Source organism: Rosa rugosa, chromosome 7 (assembly GCF_958449725.1).
Source record: "Rosa rugosa chromosome 7, drRosRugo1.1, whole genome shotgun sequence".
Taxonomy (NCBI): Eukaryota; Viridiplantae; Streptophyta; class Magnoliopsida; order Rosales; family Rosaceae; genus Rosa; species Rosa rugosa.
In genome coordinates, this window is record NC_084826.1 from 29954393 (window position 1) to 29962409 (window position 8017).

The 8017-nt window shown below is 43.1% G+C and overlaps 1 pseudogene; it reads right to left on the bottom strand.

The window, feature by feature from the left end:
* Nucleotides 1–446: 446 nt before the first annotated feature.
* LOC133720838 (acyltransferase Pun1-like) lies at nt 447–3035 on the bottom strand (annotated as a pseudogene).
* Between the last annotated feature and the right edge of the window lie 4982 nt (nt 3036–8017).

The following is an 8017-nucleotide window of genomic DNA, read 5'->3' on the forward strand; positions in this document are numbered from 1 at the left end:
TCTCTATAAAAAAATCAATAGAATTGAAAATTATTTAATTATCTAATTGAATCAAACAAATGGACGGTTCTAATAACACTTACTGCAATTATGATGAACCGTCAATGTATTTCAGAGAAATAAATAACTAAAAGGTCTTCAATTTGATTGATTTTTTATAGAGCTAATCTTTGTATTACATTATACAACATGAATGGTTGGATTAGAAAATTATAAAGTTATTATGTGTTAATCACAAGCGAGGGTGAATATGCTAATTCACTTAAGGGGTGAACTTAAGAATTGTTCGAAAAAATTATCGACTTTTTGGCATAATCACATACGAGAGTGAGATTGCACTAGGGTTTGCACCAAGGTTTTAAAACGCTAAAGGCGTACCCGAGGCGTTTTCGGGAGAGCCTTGCAGCCTTGAGGCATAAGGCGCATAAGGCGTAAGCCTTACGATATAAGAGCAACCAAAAGAACATTAAGAGCAACCAAAAGATCACCATCCAAACTATCACTACCATCACTATCATCCCTGAAAATTCTCTGCAGTGAGAACAACTTGTGAAAATCATAGCAATATAAGCAAACATCCTAGCCTTCATATATCTGTTTTAATCAGACAGTAACAAATTAATGCAACTCAGGCTCCATTTACTGTGAAGTATTTGATGGAAGATAGAATATTTCAGCAAAGAAATGCTTTTCCCAAATAACTAGAACAGAATCTAATTCTGCTCAAACAAAATTTAATCCTCAAACAATGATCAGGTTGCTCAAATTTCCTAATGAAGTGGGTACAGAACCAGAAAGTTTATTTTCATGGAGATACAAATCATACAATGAAGTTAGGTTCTTCAAATCATAGAAGACCAATTTCTGGTGGGATTTGCCCAGACAACTGGTTAACAGACAGATCAAGATATTTAAGAACCAAAACGAGTTGCAAACATAACCAGTCAAAATGTATATGTCTCCAACTTCTCCAAACATAACCAGTCAAATTTTGCAAATTTCCTATGAAAGATTATAACCCACATCATCTCGATGTCCACCCATCAACAAGTGATGCCCAAAAGTAAGACTTCTCCTTCAGACCCAGATACATATAATCATATTCATATATGATTGTCTAGACGGGAACAAGTCGAACAACTCAAACCCAGATCAATATAGCCTTGGTTCAAACACTATTTTCAAGATTTATAATGGAATCAATTGGAATCATACCTTTCAATGGCCTGTTGCGAATCAAGCTCCAATACCTTCAAATGGCCTGCTGCGAATCGAACTCCAATACCTTCAAATGGCCTGCTGCGAATCGAGCTCCGACACCTTCAAATTGACTGCTGCGAATCGAAATCGAGCTCCAAACTCGAACTCTGGGTTAGGGATCGAATTTGGTACCTTTTGGAAGAGAGAGGGCTGAAATCGGCTGTCCAAAGTCGAAACACCTTCAATCGCGACCTTTAAACCCATTTTGTTCCAAAAGACCAAAACGACGCCATTTTTCTTCTTTTCCAGAGCGTACGCCTTTATCGCCTTGAGCTCTGTTTTGGACGCCTTAAGCGCCTTGAAGGACGCCTCAACAGCCTCGTCGGCTAACCAGTGAAACACACTCAGTTTCAAGCCGGAAATCCGCTTTTTGAGCCTCAGGGGCGCGCTTTTTAATTCATTGGTTTGCACAAGCAAATGAAAGGAGGTCCTCTTCACTCTCAAATATAGCCATTTCTTCTTCATCCAGTGTCACCCACACTTCGATGCCATCTCCATGTTTTGTGTCGATCAGGAGAAATAGATTCTTGTGGTTGCTTTGGCTAGTGACCCAAGTTGGTTTCCCCCAACCAAAATCAATTTCATATACGGGGAGCTTGCACAAACTTGTACCCCTATAAAGATTGATGCACCCCTTTGTGCTCTTAAAGAACTCACCCCTCTCTCTAAGTGACTCGGACACCACCCGGAATCCATTTTCGCCTTTGAATCTGTCCGCCTTCTCCTTGTAGAAGTCTGTTACTCCTTTCCTCATTTTAGCAACCAACTCCTGCAGTTATGTCTCGTTTTGTTTGAATACCACTTGAACCGACCAAAACCAATTACCCATGACATTTGGTGCTACCGCGGCCCGCGGGGACTATTCTGTTGCGGAAACTTACTATTTGGGACAACACAGTTGTGCTTGAAGTAGTCTCCGGCTTCGATTTATGAGAAGCAGCAAGAGCACTTCTGAGGATGATTGCCGAAACAAGTTCTACATGTGTAGTTGTGTACCTCCGATTTTGGCCTGGAGACTTCCAATCTTTGTGACATCAAACACGAACCTCCTTGTTGTCAACTTTTGATTTGGGATTAATCCCAAGTTGTTTGGGAGTGACAATTCTCTAGAAGGCAGCACAGATGCTCCATTAAACTCCGGTAGCACTAGTTGATCGGATTCACCACGATGTATGGCTGCCCATGTTTGTATAAATTTGTAATATGCGCCGGCATCTCCGATCTTGTGTATTGGGGAAGCAGCAACAGCTATTCCTCCACAGTTGAAAAGACTCACTTGAACAACCAACACAACTGAACCCAAGGCCAACTGAACTGTTTTAGGCTCAAACTCGGGGATAAGGTTGTTAAGCAACTTGTGCTCAGGAACTTTAAGTAAATCCGAGAGCTGGCAGCTAACTTGGGCCTCAAGAAAATGGGCTCCTTCGTCGTTGCAGTCGACGGAGGCAGCGGTTTTCAGTCGGCCAGCGAGTGGATAGAAGAGAACCAAAGCATTGGAGAGAGATGCTTGCAAGCTCTCTGAAACAGTGGAAGCGGGATCACTAGTAGGGGAAGAGTAGAAAAATATGATAGATGGGTATAAAGTAGGAGGTAGCAGTTGGTCCAGAAAAGAGAGCTGGAGATTTCTTTGGTGATGATGAGGAGTTGGAGATGAGGGTTTAATCATCTTCCTCGAGGTGATTTTTACCAGTGGATGGGTGCATGCTTCAGCCATTGATAATGGAAAACTCGATCTCTAGACGCTCACACTTCAGAATGACCAATCAACTTTTTTTTTTTTTGTCAAAATTAACTTGTTATGGTGCTTTTATGCATGGATTTGTCCTTGCTATATATAGTCGAGAAGTTTTGTGAGACTTGCAACAACACAGTTGAGTCAATTAGTTAAATTCTGGTTTTGCTGGATAAAAGTTAGATTAGTTGTAAAATGAAATTAAATATCATCGAACTCGTGTTTCATTGTTTATTCAGTCAATTAATCTGGCGTACGTCTTCTTTAATCATAAAAATATATATATGAATATAGTCATATTTTATATTTAGTCAACTTAATTTAGCTGGAAACACTAGAGTGATATCACAGCTACTGATGATATCAAGTCATCCACGTACTCGATGATCATATGCTTCCAGCTACTGCATTACTCATTTCGAAAATCTCAATTAAGGAGTCACATGGCAACCTAATACTCTCTCTCTCTCTCTCTCTCTCTCTTAAATCTTGCAAATTGCTCCATGTTCAAGTAAATCCTAATTTGTGTTTGACCCAAACCCTAGGTTACTTGACCTAGTGGTAATAGGGTTAAATTAGAAGGATCTAGATTCCTATTCAATGTACGATTACTTTCCTTGTATGATTAAGATTCTATGCATTGTAATCCTCTATATAAAGAGGCCCCATAACTGTCCCCGCGACCTCGCGACATCCCCGCAGCAGTCGCATCCCCGCAGTGGCCCCGCAACAGTCCTCGCGGCATCTCCGTAGCGTCCTCGCGACATCCTTGCAGCGACCCTGCAGTATCACTGCACAGCCCAACCAACATCTTTTCCGATCAAGAATTCCGGCATCTTTTCAAGGTAAACTTTTCTAAAAGTTCCCATTTTTGAAGTTTTTCAATTTCTTCTTCTTTTTCTCGGGGACTTCCAACATCCCTTCTTCTACCCCCCCCCCCCCCCTTTCTTCTTCATAGGGGAGACTAATAGCCGAACTGTGGGGGTTCGTGCTCACTCCAAGCTTGGAGCTTGTAGAGTCCTCCAAACTTAGAGTTTGTTGAGAAGAAAACGATCGACCACATACATCGTCGTTTCGATCTAATCCAAAACCCCTCTTGGAATCGGATTTTCTTGGAAGCGACTATGCTCAGAAAATCCCTAATTTCTTGGAAGCGACTACACTCAGAAATTTTATAGTTTTTCGTGGTAGCCTTCTTCGCTCTAAAACTAACCCTATTTTCTTGTTGTTTTTCAGGATGAGTAACCTGAACAAGTTGAGCTTCGCTCCACTAGAGACAACAGGCGCAGGATACCATAAGTGGGTCCGTGATGTGCGCCAGCATCTTAAGGCTGATAGGATCCTGAGTACAATCCAAGAGCCAAGTCAGGACGTGCGTACTCCTCAACAAGCTGCTGCTTTTGAAGCAAATAGAGCTACGAGAGAGGCGAATGAAGCTAAAGCCATCATTCTCATGACAAGGCACATGAATGACGCGCTCCAAAATGAGTACCTCAATGAGGAAGACCCAAGAAGACTATGGGTAGAACTCGAGCAGCATTTTGGCAACGTCTGTGATTCCCTGCTTCCAGACTTAGAAGTGAGATGGCATAGCCTCCGCTTCTGTGATTTCAAGTCTGTACTTGACTACAATTCGGAAGCACTTCGTATCAAGTCTATGATGGAATTCTGTGGACAGAACATCACTAATACGATGTTGATCGAGAAGACTCTCTCCACCTTCCCCATCTCTGCATTGATGATAGCCAAAAACTATCGGATTGATGTCAATGCTAGACGTATCACAAGATTTCATGACCTCATTGGTGCCTTGAACGTAGCTGAAAAGCACGACAACATACTTGTGAAGAACTATAACTCCAGACCCGTGGGAACCAAGTCAAATCCGGAGTCTAATTATAGTCGCGCCTCCAAGGGAGGACGCAAGGAGCGAAACCCTAAGAGTAGGGATAATTCTGGACGTTCTGGTCCATATTCTCGCCCTAAAGAGGAAGGAAATCGCCAAGATAGGCGTGCACGGAACCGTGGAGGTAAACGTGTGAAGAGAGAGAGAGGCCAAGCCTCCGGTTATGGTGGTAACGCCACCAAAGGCAATAACCGTCCACAAAACGCTCCCAGAGCGCCTCGATCAAGGGAACCTGACCATAATGATGCTTGTCTCAGATGTGGATCAAGTGGACATTGGGCAAAGAAGTGTACTGCATCCCAGAACGTTGCAAACGCATACAAGATGTATTGTGAAGCAAGGGAGGCAAATTACATGGAACAAGAAGATCAAGATAGAGATCTCGATCTAAGGGTGGAAGACTACAAGGATCAAGACCCAGAAACTGGCGATTTTGATTAAGTCTTTTTATTTCCAAGAGATGTAGGCAATTTCCATATTATTTTTGTAGTAGATGCCAATGCTATTAGTCTTTCTTCAAAGTAGGCGTACTCAATGTGAGTGTGATGTCTAGGAAGGTTTTGAGATAAGTGGCACTTAAGTGAGCCTCGCTCCACCGACATCTCTCTACTCACCTAGTCACATTTACATTGGAATTACCGGAAGGAGTTAGATGACTACCATTGTTTTGCATTAACTAGTTTATTGGATTAGATTTCCTTTTGTTAAAGAAACGATGATGTAATTCCGTTTGGCTTATTAATAAAAGTTGAGTTCTTTTCTTTATGACTCCTTTTTAATTACGAGCTTTTCTTTTAGGAATGGATGAACTTCAATGTCTTGCGGATAGTGCGACTACGCACACCATTCTACGACATAGGCAATTAGTCTTGGAGATGTTGCCTACATATTCATCTGTGACTACGATGGCTGGGCCATCAGGTTTAGTTCAAGGACATGGAATGGCCCAATTCCTTTTGCCTAATGGCACCTTGATTAAAGTCACTGAAGCTCTCTACGCTCCTAAGGCAAATCGAACCTTATTGAGCTTTAAAGATATTAGAGCCAACGGATTCCATGCGGAAACGCATAGTGAGAACGAAATAGAATTCCTTTGCATTACCTCTAATGATTGCGAAAGAAAGCGCATCTTAGAGAAGCTTATGTGTCAATCTAGTGGACTTTATGTCACTACAATTCGACCTATTGAATCCAATAATGTCATAAGAGAAGATCTATTGGATTCAGACACGTATTGGCTTTGGCATGACCGACTAGGACATCCTGGTCGTGATATGATGCTCCGTATACTAAAGACTTCACATGGACATCCATTCTTCAGAGTGAGAAGAAGCAAGAATCGAAAATTGATTCCAGGACTTAGCAAGACCGCAACAATTGCAGCATCTGGCGCTGCAGCCGTCTTGGGACGCCATAGGGCCGCCCAAGTCCCATGTGATGATGCCATCAATGGCGCCAAGCATGAGCATGACGCCATGGTTGTTCCTCCCAATGGCCATGACGCCATAAACAGAAATTCCCATGGCTCGAATGCCATGATGGGAGATGTAGTCACACATTTTGCTTCTAATAGCGCTACAGTCGCTCAGGCCCAACCAAAATCCTCCTTAGTTGCTTCTAAGGCCCCTCGCTCTTTCTGTAAAGCCTGTTCATTCGGGAAATTAGGACCGAGACCGTCCTACGCAAAGGATCCCAAAATACTCATTCCGTTCTTACAGAGAATCCAAGGGGATATCTGTGGACCAATTCAACCATCATGCGGACCTTTTAAATACTTTATGGTATTGGTTGATGCGTCGACACGCTGGTCACATGTCGCTCTATTGTCCACTCAAAATGCTGCTTATGCTAAACTCCTCGCCCAGATTATCCGTCTACGGGCTCACTACCCTGACCATCCTATTAAGTCAATTCGACTTGATAATGCTGGGGAGTTTACATCAAAAACATTCGACGACTATTGCATGTCACTGGGGATTGATGTAGAGCATCCAGTTCCCCATGTTCATACCCAAAATGGTCTCGCAGAAGCCGCTATCAAACGACTACAGATGATAGCCCGGACATTGGTTATGCGGACCAATCTTCCTGTTTCTGCTTGGGGATATGCAATATTGCATGCAGCGACGCTAATTCATCTACAACCCAATCTTACTCTGCGTTACAGCTAGTGACTGGGTACGAGCCTGATATCTCGCACTTACGCATTTTTGGGTGTGCTATTTATGTGCCTATTACGCCACCACAGCGTACTAAGATGGGTCCACAACGACGAATGGGCATTTATGTTGGATATGAATCTCCAACGATCGTCCGCTACCTTGAACCCTTGACAGGCGATCTCTTTACTGCTAGATTTGCAAATTGTCACTTTGATGAGACAGTCTTCCCATCGTTAGGGGGAGATAAGAACACATATGTTCAACAGGAACGACAGGAATTGTCGTGGTCTGTCCCCACAATGTCTCATCTCGATCCCCGTACCGTACAGTCCGAACTTGAAGTGCGAAGAATAATCGAGCTCCAGAACGTAGCAGACACTCTACCTGATGCGTTTTCTGATGTTGCCAAAGTGACGAGATCACACATACCTGCTGCAAACGTGCCTGCAAGGATCGATGTCCCAAATACTGGACATCACGCCTCTCCTGTGACACCAGGAGATGGCGCCATTGCCCAACATGGCAATGATGTGGCATCTATGGCCGCAGGTCCCGCAAGAAAGCGCGGTAGACCGATTGGTTCGAATGATACTCGCCCTAGAAAGAGAGCGAATGAGGCACAAACAAATCCTTTGATCATCGATACTCAAAATCCGTCCCATGAGAATGTTCCGGATTATGGTTATGTCCAAGAGACATCATTGGGGGACGCCTCAATGTCAGAACCTATCCCTGAGAACGCAGAGATCTCTGTTAATTACACTAGTGTACATAGGACGTGGGAAAGAAACTCCATCATCATTGATGATGTATTCGCGTATTCAGTGGCGCGTGAGATTATTGAGACCGATGACATCGAACCACGCTCCGTTGATGAATGCCAACGTAGAGCTGATTGGCCAAAGTGGAAAGATGCGATCCAGGAAGAACTTGATTCTCTAGCGAAAAGAAAGGTAT